At 37.9% G+C, this 18,699-nt stretch overlaps 1 protein-coding gene across 7 annotated transcripts in view; it reads left to right on the plus strand.

Moving 5' to 3' along the window:
• Positions 1–18,699, plus strand: part of LOC126175207 (oocyte zinc finger protein XlCOF6.1-like) — a 78,629-nt gene that overhangs the window by 11,785 nt on the left and 48,145 nt on the right. The window contains exon 1 of one of the 7 annotated variants that reach the window (XM_049921831.1): positions 3,779–3,797. The exons of the other annotated variants lie outside the window; for them this stretch is intronic. The gene's annotated coding sequence lies outside the window, so the exon portion shown is untranslated. Of the gene's footprint in view, positions 1–3,778; positions 3,798–18,699 lie in introns of those variants that run through there. 7 annotated transcript variants of the gene reach the window in all.

The following is an 18,699-nucleotide window of genomic DNA, read 5'->3' on the forward strand; positions in this document are numbered from 1 at the left end:
GGCTCATTTCATCAGCGACTGTTGTAGTCTAATGTCAGCAGTGTGGCAGCTACCTGTGGGCTGGGCCTCTGTGTGCAACTCTGCTGGAGACAACATTGATTATGTATGCATGAATTGCATATGTACGAATTTTTCTGTTTGTGTCTGTGTTTTCTGGATCTGTTTATTTTGTCAGATAGCTAAAATGCGACAGGCTTCTTAATGAATATGCCTGTCTTCTGTTCCGTGCCTCCTCCGTCTGGAGACCAGAAATCTATCCTAATATTCATTGTCATTTCCAACCTGTGTTTTTTGGTATTTTTAAGTTTAATCCAGTTGTGCTCCCCAGTTTTGTTCTCGGAGGTGATGTTGACACAGTAAAGATACTTTTCAATTTGTATCCTGTCACTCTTACTACCAATTTTTTTTCCCTATATTTCTCAACGATTCTTGTAATAGCCTTTGTCATTAATGTGATAACAGGCTTATGACCAACGATGCCCACCTCTGTTTAATCTGTTGTTTGTGGCTGTTTGTTGCTAGGAGGTCTTGAGATGTATCCCTCAGAAGTCAGCCCTCTAAACATGAACTTGAATATATGTTCAGACAGGACAATGAGAGCCATTTTACACAATTCCTTGTTTCTGGTGCTAGAGTAGATTGTGTGGTTCTGTGGTTCTCCCTTTCTATAATTGGCAAATGGAAGACTGCCCATATTACAGTAGACTGATCAGTAAATTTACTGATGATATGTCTCTGTCTCTGAAACAGTCTGCCACTGTAGCGGCTGAGGCAGCATGTCTATGAAAACATCAGATTATGCTGTTCCACTGACCTTACATACTAACTCCACTCAGATTACTTCACATTTGGTTATTTTGTAAATGTCCAACCAGTGAAATATAAATTTGAAACTTGATGGTTTACAACTAGGTAAATTTTTATCATTTTCCTTCTACCTATTGAAATAAGATAGAATCCAAAATTATACACTTTAGAGTTATTAATTTTTAAAGTTTCCAAAATTGTGCAATTTTTGTTTTTTTGTAACATCTTAAAATGTCCATATCTCAAAAACTATTTGACTTACAGACCTCAAATTTGTACCATTATATTCAGTTTCATATAAGCTTTAGAAATGGACGTCACTTGAACATATTCACAAAAATGTAAAATTTTCCCAAATCAGCTTTTATTTAGTTATTATGATTTCTAAATCAGAAATAAATGTATGTTCTTCAGACACAGCTGGTTAATGTGTGTGATGATGGTATTCAAACTGGAAAATACTAAAATTCAGTTTATTTTCCTGCAATTTACATTGCCAACTGTACAACAACTACACGGTTTGCAAGCTGATTCGTAAAACTAAAGTTGAAACGAAATTATTGTATACTAATTAAGTGGGCTTTTGTTTATCGTTTTTAAAACATAAGTTGTTACATACAGGCTGAAAATTAACATAAATAATTTGAGGAATATTATGTATTTTTAATTGTGTATAACTTTTGATTTGGTTGTGGTCTACATTTATATCAATATATTTTACCAGTGTAAAATAATAAAACAAAATATTCACTTCTGTTGACACTATAATACTCTTTGGTAGAGGTGAATTGTTGAGATAAAATTAGCAAAGCGCGAAAGGAGAGCAAGAAGCCGCATATCGATTCAGGATTTTAATTGCCAAAATACTGTTGTAGTCTCTTAAACAGATTCTTTCACTGGGTATAAGGAGTTTAAGAAGGAACTTTATGGATGACTTAAATAACATGGATTATTAAAAAAGAATGAAAATCTGCTCTTTGTGTAGGCTAAATTATCTAAAACAGTGGTCATCAAATTTCTTTGCTCAAGAGCCAATACTGATGTGGGCCAGCAACTCAGTCTGCATACGTCCCAATGTTATTCGTATTTGGTAACCTAGACACGTTAGTATGTCACGAGCCACAAATAGACAAAATGTGGTAAGGCTGTGATAAGTTGGCTGCTCTCCACCAAGCACTGATAATTAAAAGTCTGCACCATTTGAAACACTTGCTGTTGACTGTTCTGTTTCAGATTGCTGCCACCCTAGAGATTGCAAAGTTGTAGCACTGTAATTGCATGACAAAGTGCTGTCGTGTCTGTGAGAGTGTATGATTGAGTAAGAACAGTAATTGTATTTACATTTAAATGCATTGTGCAGTGTGACACACAGTCACAAACTTTTACTAAATGTTTTGAATGTCATTTTTCTTGTACTCGTTGCATTGTATTATAACAACCTTACTTTAATTCCATATTCAGACGTGTACCGCATTAGAAAATGATTCTCTCTTGCAATCGCGAATCTGCGTTACTTCAGTTTGATAGCAGCTGATCAGTAAGAGGCACACAAGCCCATAAGTTGTCAGAACTGGAACACAAACAAGAAAACATAATCTGTATCACGTGCAATGGCAGATTTTTCTGTGCCATCACCCAGTGTCGCCCCTCAGGTGACCTACTTCCCACGTGCCTACTATAATTCCTCCAGTGCATTTTTGATTCAGTGAAGGAGTCAGGTACAGCCAGCAGTTCCAAATGTTAAGTATTATTCTTTACAGGTTTCAGACATACAAAAGTCATACTTCTTCAGAAACTATTAAACATTAACTCCTGGTACAAATGGGATTGTGTATTTGAAAACAGTTAAGAATACGAGAATGAAATTTTCACTCTGCAGTGGAGTGCTAGCTCTGCAAGGTTCGCAGGAGAGCTTCTGTGAAGTTTGGAAGGTAGGAGATGAGATACTGGCAGAAGCAAAGCTGTGAGGAAGGGTCGTGAGCTGTGCTTGGGTAGCTCAGATGGTAGAGCACTTGCCCATGAAAGGCAAAGGTCCCACGTTAGTCTCGGCCTGGCACACAGTTTTAATCTGCCAGGAAGTTTCAGTAAAGAATAAATGCTTACCATTTGCAACTGTTGGCTTCACCCAACTCCTTTGTCGAGTAAAATTATTGTGCAAGTTGTTCACAATGGTCAGCTTTGTTTAACACATTACAATCCTCCAACATAGGGAATAACAATTTTAGATTTGTAGAATAAATGCTTACCATTTCAGTCAATTTTTGGTGGTGACAGAAATAATCATTGTTGTAACATGGTCTGACAACAGGATCCTCCACTGCCAGACTTTAACAGAATGACAGCCAAGTGCTGCTGATCAATTTTCAATACTCTAATACTCTAAAAGAAAGAATGCAGTGCACCTGTCTGACTCCAGTCCACCTTACCCCTTGGAAAATGAAGTTCACCTGTCATGCATAGTCTTACAAATCGTATCGCTTGACAGATGCATGTGAAGGTTGCAGGAAAGAAAGAGACTCATTAGTAATTTCATCATTTTGAGTTACTTGCAAAAGTGAGTCTGGGATTTGTGTATTTTATCCCTGAAGTTGGTTGCAAAATATTTTTATGCTCGGACAACTAGTTGAATTAAAAATGTTACTTTATTCAAATAGTCACATAAACTTTATTCTAAAACTGAAACTTTCCAAATAGCAAAAGCTGAAGAACCCATTCATTTCAGATAGTTTTTGGCATATTCAGGCTATGTAAAAATGCTTCAGGTTTGTTCATCAATCTGGATTTTTATTCGTTCTAATTGTAAAGTAAACTTCGTACAAAAATAAAAATGTTAATTGGTGTGACTTGTAATGTACTCTTTTAGCTATCCCATCTAGATTTGCATTGTTAGGACTGCATACAATCCTCTTTGTGTCTTTTAAATGACTGGGTAACCGATTACGATGATTATTTTTCAGGTAGTTCAATTTTGAAACCAAAGCTTCATAAAGGTAAGTTGTAGGAAACAGTGTTAAAATAAACTGTGTATAGTCTCGTAAATTTTTATGATTGCTAGGCATACATTTCCAAAATTAAATGTGCTCCTGCCTTCCACGATGTTCTGTAAATTAAACTTGAAACTGTGTGTCATGTTGAAGTTAGATTATTTTATTTACCAAATGAGTTTTATGAAACCTAAATTGACAGAATAATACTGATTATCATGTTCGGTATGCCATTTGTTCTCTGCAAGAATGAAACAGCCTCGAGCATTTTGAATGTCTTCCAATAGGGCACTGCATGTTGGTAAATACTTCAAGCAATAGTTAAGTCTGATCAGAGTATAGCAACTGCTGGAAAATTAGTCAAATCTTTTCCTTCAAGTTTATATACATAAATGTGTTTTCAATCATTTGCCCCAGTAACAAGTTGGGTCCCAGGAAAATAAAATTTATTGGCTTTTCCTGTATCAGATGAAAAAGCTTTAAGTGGCCGCTAGTCATCATTATCAACTTCAACATACACTGATGAGCCAAGACATTATGACGACTTGCTTAATAGCTTGTTTTTCAATCTTTGGAACAAAATCCATTACTGATTCTGCTTATTAGGGATCCAGCAGTTTGTTGGTAGGTGCTTGGCATTAGATGTCTACGCACAGGTCATGTAATTTGCATAAATAATATGTTGCTGATTTGTGTAAGTTGTGCTGTCACCTGGTAACGACCCACAAGGGTTCCATAGGGGAGACATCAACATGAGTTCACTATAATGCTCCTTAAACTTCTGTAACATGGCTCTGACTCCAAGACATTGATGACTATACTGCTGAAAGATGACGTCACACAGGGAAGACATCAAACATGCAGGTGGTTCGCAACTGTCAATGTGTCTTTGGGTACTACCACAGGTCCCATGCAAGTGCATGACTCCCATAGCATAATACATTCTCATTAACCTTCGTTCGTGGTGCGCTGCATGTTTCAAGCCGCCGTTCACCTCAAAGATGGCATTGGTGGAGGCGACAATTGACTAGTGTAGAAAAGATGTGATTCACCCAAAGAGCCGACAAGTTTCCATTGATCAATGGTTAAACCTCTATCGTCCCGTGCCCTCTGCAATCATAATTGACGATGTTGGGTCAGCGTGTGAACATGTAGGGGTGGTCTGTTGTGTAGCTCCATGTTTAACAATGTATGATGAATGGTGTGCTCTGAAACACTTGAGCATGCACCAGCATTGTGCTCTTTCGGCAGAGATGCCAAAGATTACCATCTATCATCCTTCACAGAGAAGAGAGGCCTCCTAACCCCCGTTCTGTGAAGAGTCATAGGTTTCCAACCATTTAGTGCCTAATGGTAGTTTCCCTGTCCTACCTATTTCTGTAACTGCTTACAACAGTAGCACGCGAACATTTGACAAACTCTGCCATTTTTGAGATCCTCATTCACATGCTCTGTGTAATAATAATCTGCCCTTTGCCAGAGTAGCTTATCTCAATGGATGTGCCCATTTGTAGCCCATATCTGCACTAGGGTGAACCACGTCCATGTCCACTTCGCTAACGCACTTTTATTACCATGTCACACGTCCACAATGCCAGCAGGCAGCATCCACTGTCACGGTGGGCAGTGGTCATAATGTTTTGGTTGATTAGTGTAATTTTTAATGCTGTGCTGTAAGAATAAAATAATTTCAAACTGACAAACTGTTCCAGCTCTTTTCCTTCACTTAGTTATCTGATGGCAGTATGTAGGACAACATAACCATTATAAGCATTGCAATGTCTCCAGTAGATGTTCAAATTCTTGATAAATAAGTTTATGTGAACGAATGAAATGTGTAACACTTACTGTAGTTTTTGTAACATCCTTGTCACTTTGTTATTAGAAATTTGACATACCAAAGTTTCTTGAGAGCAGTAAGCAGTGAATGGAGAATAAATCTGATAAATTCCATTCCCTTTTAATCAATGCTGTCAAATCATTGTTTACTCCCCTCATTGACGGACAACTGTCTGTACACAATGATATTAAACTGCTCAAGGGTAAGCCTTTTTTCTACGAAATCTTTAATCACATCTATAAAATCACATCCTTTTGTGTGACCTCTGAAGGTTAAATTTGCTAAACATTATTCTTCTACTATCCTAACCTTTGTGCAGTAACACAAAAATAATAAAAACTGAGCCATCAAAGCTACATCGGCACTGGAATCACGTGCAAGGTGGAAGTAATTGCATATATTTACCTTACTAATTACTCCCTCAAACATGTACCTTGAATTATCTTCTATGTGGTGCCAACATATTTTTTTTTTTTTTTCAATCTTCTGCTTGGTTTGATGCAACCCACCACGAATTCCTGTCATGTTCCAAACGTACATTCTCAGAAAATTCTTCCTCAAATTAAGGCCCATGTTTGATACTAGTAGACTTCTTTTGGCCAGGAGTGCCCGTTTTGCCAGTGCTAGTCTGCTTTTGATGTCCTCCGTGCTATGTCTGTAACTAGTTCTTTTGCTGCGTAGGTAATAGAATTCCTTAACTTCATCTATTTCATGGCCATCAATCCTGATGTTAAAGTTTTTTTTTTTTTAGTTCTCATTACTTTGGTCTTTCTTTGATTTGCTCTCAATCCATATTCTGTATTCATTAGACTGTTCATTCCATTCCGCATATCATGTAATTCGTCTTCATTTTGAATCAGGACAGCAATGTCATTAGCGAATCATATCATTGATATCCTTTCACGTTGAATTTTAATTCCATTCCAGAGCATTTCTTTTTCTTCCATAATTGCTTCTTCGATGTACAGATTGAGCAGTAGGGGCAGAAGACTACATCCCTGTTTTACACCCTTTTTAACCTGAGCACTCCATTACTGGTCATCCACTCTTATTATTCCCTCTTGGTTCTTGTATATATTGTATATTACCCATCTCTCCCTATAGCTTACTCCTATTTTTCTCAGAGTTTCAAAATCTTGCACCATTTTGTTTTGTTGAATGATTTTTCCAGGTTGACAGATACTATGAACGTGTTTTGATTTTTCTTTATTCTCACGTCCATTGTCAACCACAACATTAGAATTGCCTCTCTGGTGCCTTTATTTTTCCTGAAGCTAAACTGATCATCATCTGACACTGTTTGATAAATGTTGACATAAAGTTTGAGAAACAGTTACGTTGCATTGCTTCAGTAAATCAGCATCAGAGAAAGGTTCCATATTTTTTGCAAGAATATTAATTACCTCATATGATGCTTTTATGACAGCCTCATTTTGTGCAACTGCTACTGACTGTGTTTTTTTAATGATGAACTTTTGGTTTGAGCTGAATAGGTTTTTCTTTTTTCCCCCATGCAAATCTAAAAGAAGAGCTGTTGTAAATGAACTATGCGTGCTTGTGTATTGGAGAAATGAATCTTATCTCTTCATTCCCACAACCCTTTCCTTTAATAATAACCAAATAAAGTGCCATCGTTGTGTCCATTTATAAATCAAAGTGCATCTTCCCATCTTTCTCAGAAACTTGTATTTGTTTCACTAATCTTCCTCTTATTAAATATTTTTGGCAGCCATGAGTTCTTATTTATTCTAATAAAGATAATCACAACACAAATGAGTGCAAATACACTTGCAACACGAAGAACTCTCAAGAGCACTAACGTAACAAAGCTGAGGTGTGGTGGGGTGGTTGCACAGGTAGTTTGCCTCCATTCTTAGTATTTTTCTTGCACACTTCTACATAGGTATGCCTCTAATGTTCAATAGTTTTTGTGGTGGGGATTCAGACACAGGTCCTAGTAAGAGCATTCATGTAATGTTTAGAATCAGAAAAGATACCAAGCAAACTATTAAGTTCTTTGTAAAAGTGAGTAACAATTGCGTAATGGATAAAGCTAGGATTCAGACATCAAAATTCGGAAAAGGTGTTTCAGGTGAACAGTTAACAAAACAAACGAAACCTGAAAGAATAAAGGAATACAACTATTCAGCCAATATTTTAGAATTAATTAAGGTACATTTTTCAACTGCCAACGAACTAGAAAGAATAAAGGACCGAAACTATTCACAAATATTTTAGAATTGATTAAGGTACATTTGAAAAATTGCCAAAGCACATTTTGTAAAAAGAGAATGAATTTTAAGTTAAATAAAATCCAGTAAAAAATGAAGAAAAAGGTAAAATGAGGAAGACTGAATTTAAAGTTGGCAGTACAGCAACAGTCAGTAATGGATGGAGCTCAGTGGAAAATAGTGGTGTGCCTATATTTTGCACAGCAATGTGTCCCAAATAGTTATAAGTGGAAATCATAAAGAAGGCAAGGAACTCTTTCTTTTTCCTATAACCCTTATATATTAGTGGCTGTGTTAAACGCAATTACGGGTTTGGTCTTGAATCTGGAGCTTTATTTTCTAAAATTACAAAGTAAATTTAAGAATAAAAATATTTAATCATTGTGCAATGTGATGATTTTTTTCTGCTATCTTGTTCATATTTGTGACTATTTGATTGCACACAATCCTCATTGCATCTTCTGAATGTGAAATCTTTTGACTGTCATGGTAGACATATTTCCATTATTGTGCAGTTAATACTTTGCACCTGACAGACAACAGAGAGTTACCTCTGCCAAGAAAAGGCATTGACTAAAGCCATGGAGTGTGGCAGTTCATCAGCTTTTTGAAGAGCAAAACAAGGGTTTTTCCATTAATACCGTATGTGCAACTTGCTCTCATTACATAAATTGACTGTCTCATCAGAGAATGTACTCAGATATGACATACTTCCATGGAGGAATACTCAAACAAAGAGCTGACAATACAATTTGTTGACGCGAAATTTAATTCATTATGCGTTGAATACATCGTGGCAAAACAACTGATCATTTTAATTTAAGTCGAACTATTAGCTGTAATAGTTAATAGTGTAAATGGCACAAGATCCTTCTGATAATTTTACTACCAGTATGTACAGTTTTCTGAATTAGGTGATGAAATGACACTTTTTAGTTAGAGAAACATGAATATATTGTATGAAATTATTGGGTAAGTGTGAGTCCAATTGAATGTTACCACTAAAATGTAAAGCTTACAGTCAGTGCCAGACAAAGCCTATATTTGTCTCTGTAACACATTTTTCCCCTTCTAAGAACATTTAGGTCATTCAACACACTATCAATGTTAGTTGACAGTTTTGTGCAATCAGGAATAATTTCAGTCATTCTCACTGCATGTGCTACACTAGACTAACACTGAGTTGGTATCAAGTCACATTCAAGTCTCATGTTGGCATTTAAGTTCAGAAATAGTCTTATTTAAACACTTACTCATAAATTTACTAACCGTTAAATAAATGGAATTCCATGTACATACATTTTGCATCACCTGTGAAACAAGATGACCCACTTTGCTACCATCTACTTATTAAGGATGTAGCAAGCAAATGTCAAATACAACCCTGACATAATATGTGCTCTTGTAGAATAAAAAGTAAGTGTTTATGTAAAAGACTTCAAAGCTGTGGTGCATGTTGTAAGAATGAAGAACCTGTTATGTTGGCAAAATGGTGTGACAGCTGTGCATTTACATGGAACAATCGTCATCTGTGTAGTAGTGCTGCTTCTGCAAGGTATTTATCTCATGATTTGAGTGACTATTCACTGCTTGATGCAACAGTTTGGCTGCTGAAGAAGCTTGATTTTCTTCTGTTTTTCATGTTCACTTATGGTCTACAACTTTTTTCTTGGTGTGAACAAGTGTTGTGAAATGGTGTGTATGGATGAGGGGGGAGGGGGGGCTTCTTTTGGCAACCCAAGGAAATAAACAAACGTATAAAATGAGAAATTTTTGATGCACAGAAATAATTACTTCTTTCTGGAGCAGTAGTTTCCAGTATAAAGAAAAATATTCTGGCATAACAATTAGCACAGAGGAGGAATAATCTTATGCACAGAAACCATTTTCAACATATTAATTCTTTTTTTTTTTTGTACATATGTGATTATTCTGCTTGTGCTAATTGAGGAGTTATCCTTATTTTAGGAACTGCTGTATCAGAAAGCAGTAGCTAATAGCTTCTGTGCATTGAAAACTTGACAGGTCATGCTAATTTTATTATTGTATGCATCTGTTTTCTAGTGCTGCCAAAAGATGTTCCCCTTATTTCTGACACACTACCTCTTGACAATGTGGTAACAACATGAGAAAATTATGTATTGTGTGAAACAAATAAGCAACACATCCTAGGACAATAAATAATTGGGAGCAAAGTGGGACACCTTGTTTTACAAGTGATGTTCTCTGAATACCACTGACTTAATGGTTAGTGAGGTTATGAGTAAGTGTTTACACAAGACCCCATTTCTGAACTTTAGTGTGCAGATGGGACTTCAGTGGCCACTTGATAATGACTCAGTGTTAGTCTCATATGGCCCATGTAGTGAGAATGCAGAATTATTTTCTCAAAGAAACACAAGTAAATGTAAATAAAGTAACAGTTGTCTTTGGAGGACAGTGACTAGATTTTTAATAACATATACTGGTCAATAAATTGACGATTTGTTTTGTTCATGAAAGTGAAATAAATATTTGATTTTTGTTTGATCGATTTGTGCTAGGAAACAAAAAAGCAGTGGTCTCAGCCCACTGCAGCCCACACCGAAACTGAGTTTATTGTGGTTTCTTTTAATGTGATTCTAATAAACCCAGTCAGCAACATTAAAGAGCAGTAGGAGACTCTGTACTACTGCTTTATTAGACACAATTTCTTAAGCAATTAATGGCTTGAATATTCTGTGTCTTTTGACCTCCCACACACAGCATTGGAAGACCAAATGTAGTGCAGTTTCATGCCCACACTACACAGGCCACACTTCAGGGCTTCTTTGTCTATACTTATCATGTGTAGATGTTAATTAAAGTTCCTGTGGACAGTCATTTGTCTTATGATGAGTTTAATCTGTATCCTGTTCAAGTCCAAGATTATAGAACTTCTCTTGAAACATGGCTTCAGTGCCATTAGCTTGCCATGTTTTTGTTTTTGATTTTAGTTTAATATTCTGCATGCTGCCTTCCAATCGAGCTACATAATTTTAATTTTACCATCCTACTAGTGATGGCTAGGACAGCTTCTAGCCCAACAAATGAAGTTGTTGCACCTGTCCTGGTTATTCATTGCTATTAATTCCCGACACACTAATTCGAGTCCTAGAAGACTTCTGACACCAGCTGAAGTGGACCCGGTGTGTAGGGCCACTTCTGTGCATGAGTTGGATAGCGGGAGTGGGTCACAGCTGGGATGTAGCCTGATGGCAGCGTAGAGAAAAAACACGACAAGTCAAATATTTTATTAGAATTTAGTTTACCAGGACAGTCACTAGCTGCAAACAATATGTTTTATTTTTTAGTGGTTTTGTTCCATAATTTTATAAGAGCGTTACCAGAAACTGTTTAAAATCTGTAAAGTTATACAAGGAAAATGATAAAAATAAAATGTACTGATTGCAACTTTTGACTGTCCTGATAAAGTTAATTTCAACAGTTGTTGTTCCACAGCAGGCAATGCCTGCACTTGCAAAATTTTTTTAGAAGTTGTGTTAGTACACTCACAGTAGTTCTGTAAGGAATTCATATCTCCTCTTGGCATGTGATTACGATGCTGAGTGGTATGCTGAGGAGGACACCAGGCAGCCAGTAGCCCGATTAATTTTGGCACCCGGAAATGCTTACACACAGAAGGACACTCAGCAACACATGCCCCAGTAAGGTAGACTTTGTGCTATAGGATCTCCCGCAGTGACTGCTTGACGCTTACGTCACTTCAGCGCCTACCACAGCCCTTCCATAATTGTAGACGATATCGCACTGCTGATGCCTCCATTAGAATTCAGTTATTTACATGGTGCAGCTTGTTTATTAGCCAATGCTCAGCTTCTGGCCTTTTTCAGAAAAGCAAATCCAGCAGCTGGTGGTGCAGGAACTGCTTAGGCCGCCCTGCACGAGTCTCTTCTTTTCACTGTGTCACCAGGATTCCGGTTCTTTGCCTTGGCAGCCTTGCAGTGTAAAAGCAGCCATGTTGCTCAATTGGCATGCTGACACTTTGATGCTTGCCAGCTGTGTATGTCTTCTGCAGCCTGAGGCTGAGCTGCTAGTTTCCACAGTAATACTCAAAAACAGTGGTGGCCCTAAAGTTTATTGAAGCATGTGGAAATTATTGAATAGTCAGCTGGCATTTCCCTGAACATTCCTATATGTACCACATTCACTATATTGATGTGAGATTCTGGAATCCTAAACATTTCCTATTATTTCCAGTTCTTAATTTCTATGGTCCTGCTGCTGCCTCTGTTGTAACCCAGAGGGGTAATACTGTTCTGGCTAAGTAGATAACTGTACACACTTTGCCAAGCTCCTTAGTATCCACCTCCTGTTCTAGTTTATTCCACTTTACTGTAGCCCCATAAATTACCGTAGTTGTTTTTAACAGTGGTGTGTATTTAGTACATACTCCTGGGGCTTTGACCCCAGTGTGTAAAATAGGCCCTTCTCATGCACATTCCTTATATGGGGAGGTCCATGGTAGTTTTGTATGCAGGGTTACGCTCAGATGCTTCACTACCTACCCTTCCACAGGTAGACTCATCGAGAAGCTTAATATTCCAGTACTTGTGCATGAATGGTACAACAAAAGTTTCCTAGGGACTGGCCCTTAGATCCTGTTTCTTGCACTGGTTTTGCACTTTGTTCAGTGTGGATTGTGCCACTGTTCTAATGGTACTAGTAAATTTTCCAAATATTGCCTATGACTAAATTATCTGCATACCCTAATCCTCAAGATTTTAACTCTTTGATCAGTTCATTCACCACTAGGTTCCACAGTGGTTAGGACTAAACCCCTCTTTGCAAACACCCTCTGGTGGTGTTGATTACCATTTTCCCATTCATCACAGTGGCTTCTACCTTTTGCCTACTCAGCATGTTCTTAATCCACCTGCATATGGTGGTCTTACTGCCATACTCTTCTACAGCTGTAACCATGGATTTGAAGGTCACATTCCGAAAGCCCCCTCAATATCAAGGAAAATGCAGAGAACTGTTTCGTGAACGTGTAGAGCTTTTTCCACCTTTCCAACAAGTTGGCCAAATGCTGTTTTACATTATTTGCCTGGTTGATACGCATGCATTGGTTTTCGTGTAGAGGAACCTCAGTCAACCTCCTTTCCCTAATGTGCATGTTAACCTATTTTTCTGTACTTTAGTAGGAAGGAGGACAGACTGGTCCATCTCATATCCTTAACCTTTATATGATCCATTCTCCGTAGCTTCAGAATGAAAACAACCTTCAGTGTCCTACAAGCATTAGGAATGACTCCTGCTGCTAGGTTGGCTCTAAACAATCTGCATAGGAATCTAATCAGTCCCTCTCCTGTTTGTTGCAGTAGTCAGGAATGGTTGAAATATTCCCACCCCCTACTTTCTTTCTTTTTTTAATGCATTCTCTGGCTGGTTCAGTTCTCCCTCTGGTTACCTGTAAACCAGTACCTTCAAGGGAATAAATATTGGTATGGTATCGACCAGGTTGCATTGGGGGAAGTTGGTCTTCAGGAGACCATTCAATGTCTAGCTGTCCTTATGTACCCACCATCCTCCTTCAAGTGCCTCCCAGATTCGGTAGCATTCTGGTGAGTGTTTGATTAAGTCTGGCACAAGTAAATGTATCTTCCACCTCCTTTCAGAGTACCTTCAAGGACTATAGTTTTGTTTGCTTAACTGCAAGGTTGTATTTGGCAGTGGCCCCTATTAATTTGCCCATTGTTGTTTCCTTCTTGAAATGTTGAATATGTGGCTTACTTGTTCCCTTTGCAAGTCAAGTTTATTGTTCTATCAAGGTATATTCATGTTAGTGCACTTCTTGGCAATTGGACAGTTTTCCAAGTATGAAGTCATAATGGTAAACTTGTTTCTTATGCCATTTCCTCAAGATTTACTGGGTTTCTTAATGGTGTTCTGATTTCAGATAAGTGTGGGTTTAGGCCTTTCCTAGGTGAATTCTGTTGTTTTCCCCAAATTTCAATAAAAAATGGTCTGTTTAACATCCATTTCAGCCTCAAACGTGATCAGATAAGGATGGCTCCATCACCACATCCTGTTATTTTATATAACTGCCCTTGAGAGGGATCCAAAAATTAAGTCAGTTACATCTTCCAATCTTCTCCCCCTGAAGGTTGTTTCCCTACCCCTGTTCCAGTTCTCAAAGTTGCTTTCAAGGATAAATTACAATACTCCCCTCTGCTGTTGGTATCACTGCTCCACTGTATCAGGTTGTGGGCACTAGTATCACAAACCAGTTCATTCAACTGTGAGCAGCTGTCCTTGTGATGAAGGGTAAGCCGAGGCCAATACATTCTCCCTAGTGCTTGCTTCCGTTCAGTGTTCCATTCTGGTGGTCATTAAGCCCCGGGAAGAAGCCCACCATCGGCATGAATGACATTCCATTTTTAACATAAATACATGTTTGGAGTTGAGTTATTGTATAATCAACTCACCTCTAGTTCCTCCGAGAGCTGATACCTACCCCCCCCCCCCCCCCCCCTATGTCAATAAGTTCCCAAATGAGGGCCGCATCCACTTCCTGTCTTTGCAGAAGACGACTCTGAGTGGCAGTTGCCCTCTTACTGTGCTATAAGTTCATCTGCAACACTCATGTCCGTTCACATAGCCCAGTTTTTAATTACTTAACTAAGGTTATGAGTTATCGAATTTGTACGTGCTTCAGAAAGTCTTAATATGGTATCTGAATAGAGGAACTAACAACACTAGAAGTTTATTTATGGCCAAAACAAACGTCCTAACATATATTCTTGATCATTTTTGTGCTGAGAAGTGGAACAGCATTTCAAAACAGCGACATTTATTTATATATGCAAAGAAACAAATCGGACAACATTTATTAGGGAATAAATAGAACCTATTTACCTTATCCATTGTGTTTCTTTTCATACGTTCCTAATAACTTCATGAAGAGCTGTATTTTACTCCTTCATTAGAACTGACTTTTTCATTTAAAATGTTATTGAATGAAAATGGCTCCATCAATTTATGTTCTTAGTATATACAGTTTGGGCATCAGCGCTGTTCTGTTGTAAAACTTAAATTTTTCGCTTTCAGATGTATGACCACGCTTGTGGGAGAACACACAAAGGAAAAAATATCTGTTCCAAGTCGGCATGGAACATTTGAAATTTTCCGCGAAAACAAAGCACAGAAATAAAATAAGATTAAGAAGACACAGGAGCACGAAAATCACTACTATAACATTAGTTATCACATCGAAAGTGAGTTAACTTCCTTTAGCAGACGACACCGTCAAAACTTTCTCCAGAGAAACTTCGACGGTACTTGACATGACAAGACGTCCGTTGATGGTCTGTGTGAATGCAGCCATTGGAAAGACTTCGTGGAATGTTTCCACGTCTTTCTTGCTTATATTTCTTATTGTAAACGACAATTCCAGCCTCCACTTCACTTCTCAGAGTAGTCCGTGGCGTCTGAATAACCATAAATTCTAACGTAAAGTTGTTTTCAACGTAGGCGAAACAAAACAGCCCACTCGAGTCGCACACGTATTTGCCACCCATTCCTGGATAACCAGCAGCCGTATGTATGCACGAATCGCATGCGATGCATCAGATTGCCTTAAGGCATCTTCGCACTAAAAACCAACCCCAACAAACTCGCTTGACAACTGTTTTCAGCTCGGAGTTTGATTTAATTCTTACCTGCTGTCAACAGTTGTTTGAAGTCGCGAGTTTGAACAAGTAGTTGAGGGAAGATTTGTCTAGAGTTCAGTGAGCCAAACATGGCAGAGTTGTGTGATGTGCGCATGCGCATTTGCCATGTCGTCTGCTGCATGTCTTTCTTCGTCGACAGTGTTTCTTTCGACAATAGCGAGTAACGAGTGGTCAGCAGATCAAACGACTCAGTTTTTTGAAATGAGGAAACCTCTGGGATCGTTCTGATTCTGCGTATAAAGACAGATATGAAAAGAAAGATTAAAGCCGGGTTCACACAGGCAACAAAAGTATCGCCACTGCTAATGGCGAACTGCAGTTGCTTTGTAGTTACATGTGTGAACTCCTAGTTTTCGGTGGCGCCATTTAAGAAGCGCAACTTTTGTCACGCCACAAAAAGTTGAACTTTGTTGCGCCATTTTGCCTTCTCCACAATCGAATAACCTCGTTCGATTGCTACCTCGCGGCTGGATTCAAACCTTTCTAGTGCGTATTCGTTCGCAGATAGTGCTCTCGTTTGTGCGTTTGCTATTAATATGTCGAAAAAGTGGTCAACAGCGACATTTATGATATTCTTGGAGATGTATCAAGAACGAGAATGCCTTTGGAACCTCAAAAGCGAATCATACAAAGACAGAAATTTGAGAGATGCTGCATTAATTGAAATAGTAAACAGTATGCGTGAATATGTTCCTGGAATTGATGTAGCTACAACAAAATTAAAAATTCGAAGCATTCGAAATGCTTACATGAATGAACATAAAAAAAGTACTGAAATCACTTAAGAGTGGTACGTCTACAGACGGTATTTATAAACCCAGCCTTGCTTGGTTTGAAGCTGCAGACCGGTTCTTAAAACATGTAGTCGAGACAAGAGAGACGAGAAAACACTTTGATAAGTAATATATTACATTTATTATGTTTCCAAAACATCTTATTTAGTAATACGTAAAGCCGTTTTATTATGTTTCCAAAACATCTTATTTAGTAATACGTAAAGCCGTTTAATCAGCTGAGACAGGTGACGCCATTTTGCAAACTGCACAATTCCGAAGAATTTGTGGCGTCCTGTGTGAACGGTAGCTCACAACGCCACTCCAGAATGACTTTACTTGTGGCGATACTTTCGTTGCGTGTGTGAACCCGGATTTACCGAAAGAAATTTCAGATAAGTTGGTGTATCGCTTGAGGAGTGTGAAAAGGAAATGGACATATATGAAAACACGGTACAAACAACATTGTAAAATGGTCAAAACTGAAAGTGGGCCTGAGACAACTGAGATCTACATTCTCAAATGGATATTTTACGAGCGTATGAAGATTTTGGAAGGCGTGAACAAGCGAGGGAGAAAAATATTTCAATAGTAAGTAAAATGCCATTTACTAGCGTAACTGAAGCTGGAAGATTTTTAGTCGGAAACGTAATTACATGCCTATTTTCACTGGAAATTTATTTATTTCACTTTTCATATCACTTTGTCAACATCTGATGCAAAGTAGTTTGCAAATTAATGGCATATATTGTTAATAACTAAAGCTATAAGTAGATTGCAAATTCATCCCCTATATGCTTTGCTTTGCAGTTCTAACTGCGTTGCCTCCCTTTCTCTGGAGACATTTATTTTGCGGAGACATTCTCCAACTGCCATCTGAATCCTGTCTGTTTCTGGATCTTCCATATCAAACTGCCAAGTTGTGAGTAAACTGTGGCACTTTCTTTATATATTCTAAGAAAATAGTGCAAAGACACAGTTGCAGAAGTCAGTAATGTTGTTTTTTCAGAAGGCCTAGTTGAGTGCATAGTTGTTAAATGACACTGAAAAACTGTTGACAGTATTCCAAAACAACTCTCCCCAATTCTTCTAGAGCAAGACATTCTTTCCTGGCTACTTTTCTGTTGCCACCCTGCATATGGTTTCATCGTGTATCTAAAAGAGCAAAAGCATCATCTCCCACCATAACAAATGGCACATCCTTGTTTCTTCCAGGAAGTGGTCTTGGCATGGGTAGAGCAATTTGTGCCTTAGAAAATCCCTCACCCATCTTGAAGTGGTTGAAGACACCACCATCTGAAATACTTCATTGCATACCTACTTTGTTACTGATTACGTTGTAATATGCATTTACCAATGCTAACAGCACAACACTAAATGTTCCAGTGTAATTATATTATAATATGCAGTTCCTGCAGGCTGCACTATTTCAATATGTTTGCCATGTATTGCACCAATACATACAGTATGGCAAGTTCCATATTGCTTGAAATACATTTGATACTTCTTCCCATTCTTCTTTTGTAGATGTTTCCTATAAAAGTAAGAAAAATACTGTTCAAATTTAATTGCTGTATTAATAAGTAGCTTTAGGGGGCACAGTGTTCTAACATTTACATTTTGTATATTTCAGGATTCATCAGAAACATTTAATGTACCCCACTTAGCCACCACTGAAGAGGGTAATGATAATCAACACCACTGTATTACAATCTACAAGCTTTAATGAAGAAATCCCAGCTTTTACAACAAACATCTTTGCACCACCACCACCACAATCAATTGTACACTCCCAATTGCCTTCAGTATCTGTCAGAAATCCCAGTTTTGCAAAGAAGAGGGAGAGAACCACTGCTGCAGAGCAAGCTGTAATGTGCATGAAGTCATTATAAAATAGAAAAACTGTCAAACACAACAGACAAATACTCTGCATTTGCAGATTGGGTTGCAGCTGAACTGGAAGAAATAAGGAATGAGAATGTGCTTGTTAAAGTAAAACGAAAAATTTCTGATGTAATATATAACGCTAAGGAAATGCTTGCTGAGCAGGCTGAAGACCAAGCTGCGGCTGCTGCTACAGTAGAAACTGTGACATGCAGCTGAAAATGAGGCTGCAGGTGCAGATAATAATACTGACAATGTGTAGTGAAGAAACAGTGTTATCTCTTGTTTTTCAAAAAAATTAATAGAGCCAAAATCAGTCAATATTTTTACCAAAAATTATGTCAATGTATCTTTTTAAGTGTAAGGCAGCAACATTTATTATGTTCCATTTTGGAACATATTTTCATTGCTTCCTTTCTGAGGGAAAGGCTGGTAAGATGTGCTGTATCCGAGTGTAAGTGCATA

Source organism: Schistocerca cancellata, chromosome 3 (assembly GCF_023864275.1).
Source record: "Schistocerca cancellata isolate TAMUIC-IGC-003103 chromosome 3, iqSchCanc2.1, whole genome shotgun sequence".
Classification (NCBI taxonomy): Eukaryota; Metazoa; Arthropoda; class Insecta; order Orthoptera; family Acrididae; genus Schistocerca; species Schistocerca cancellata.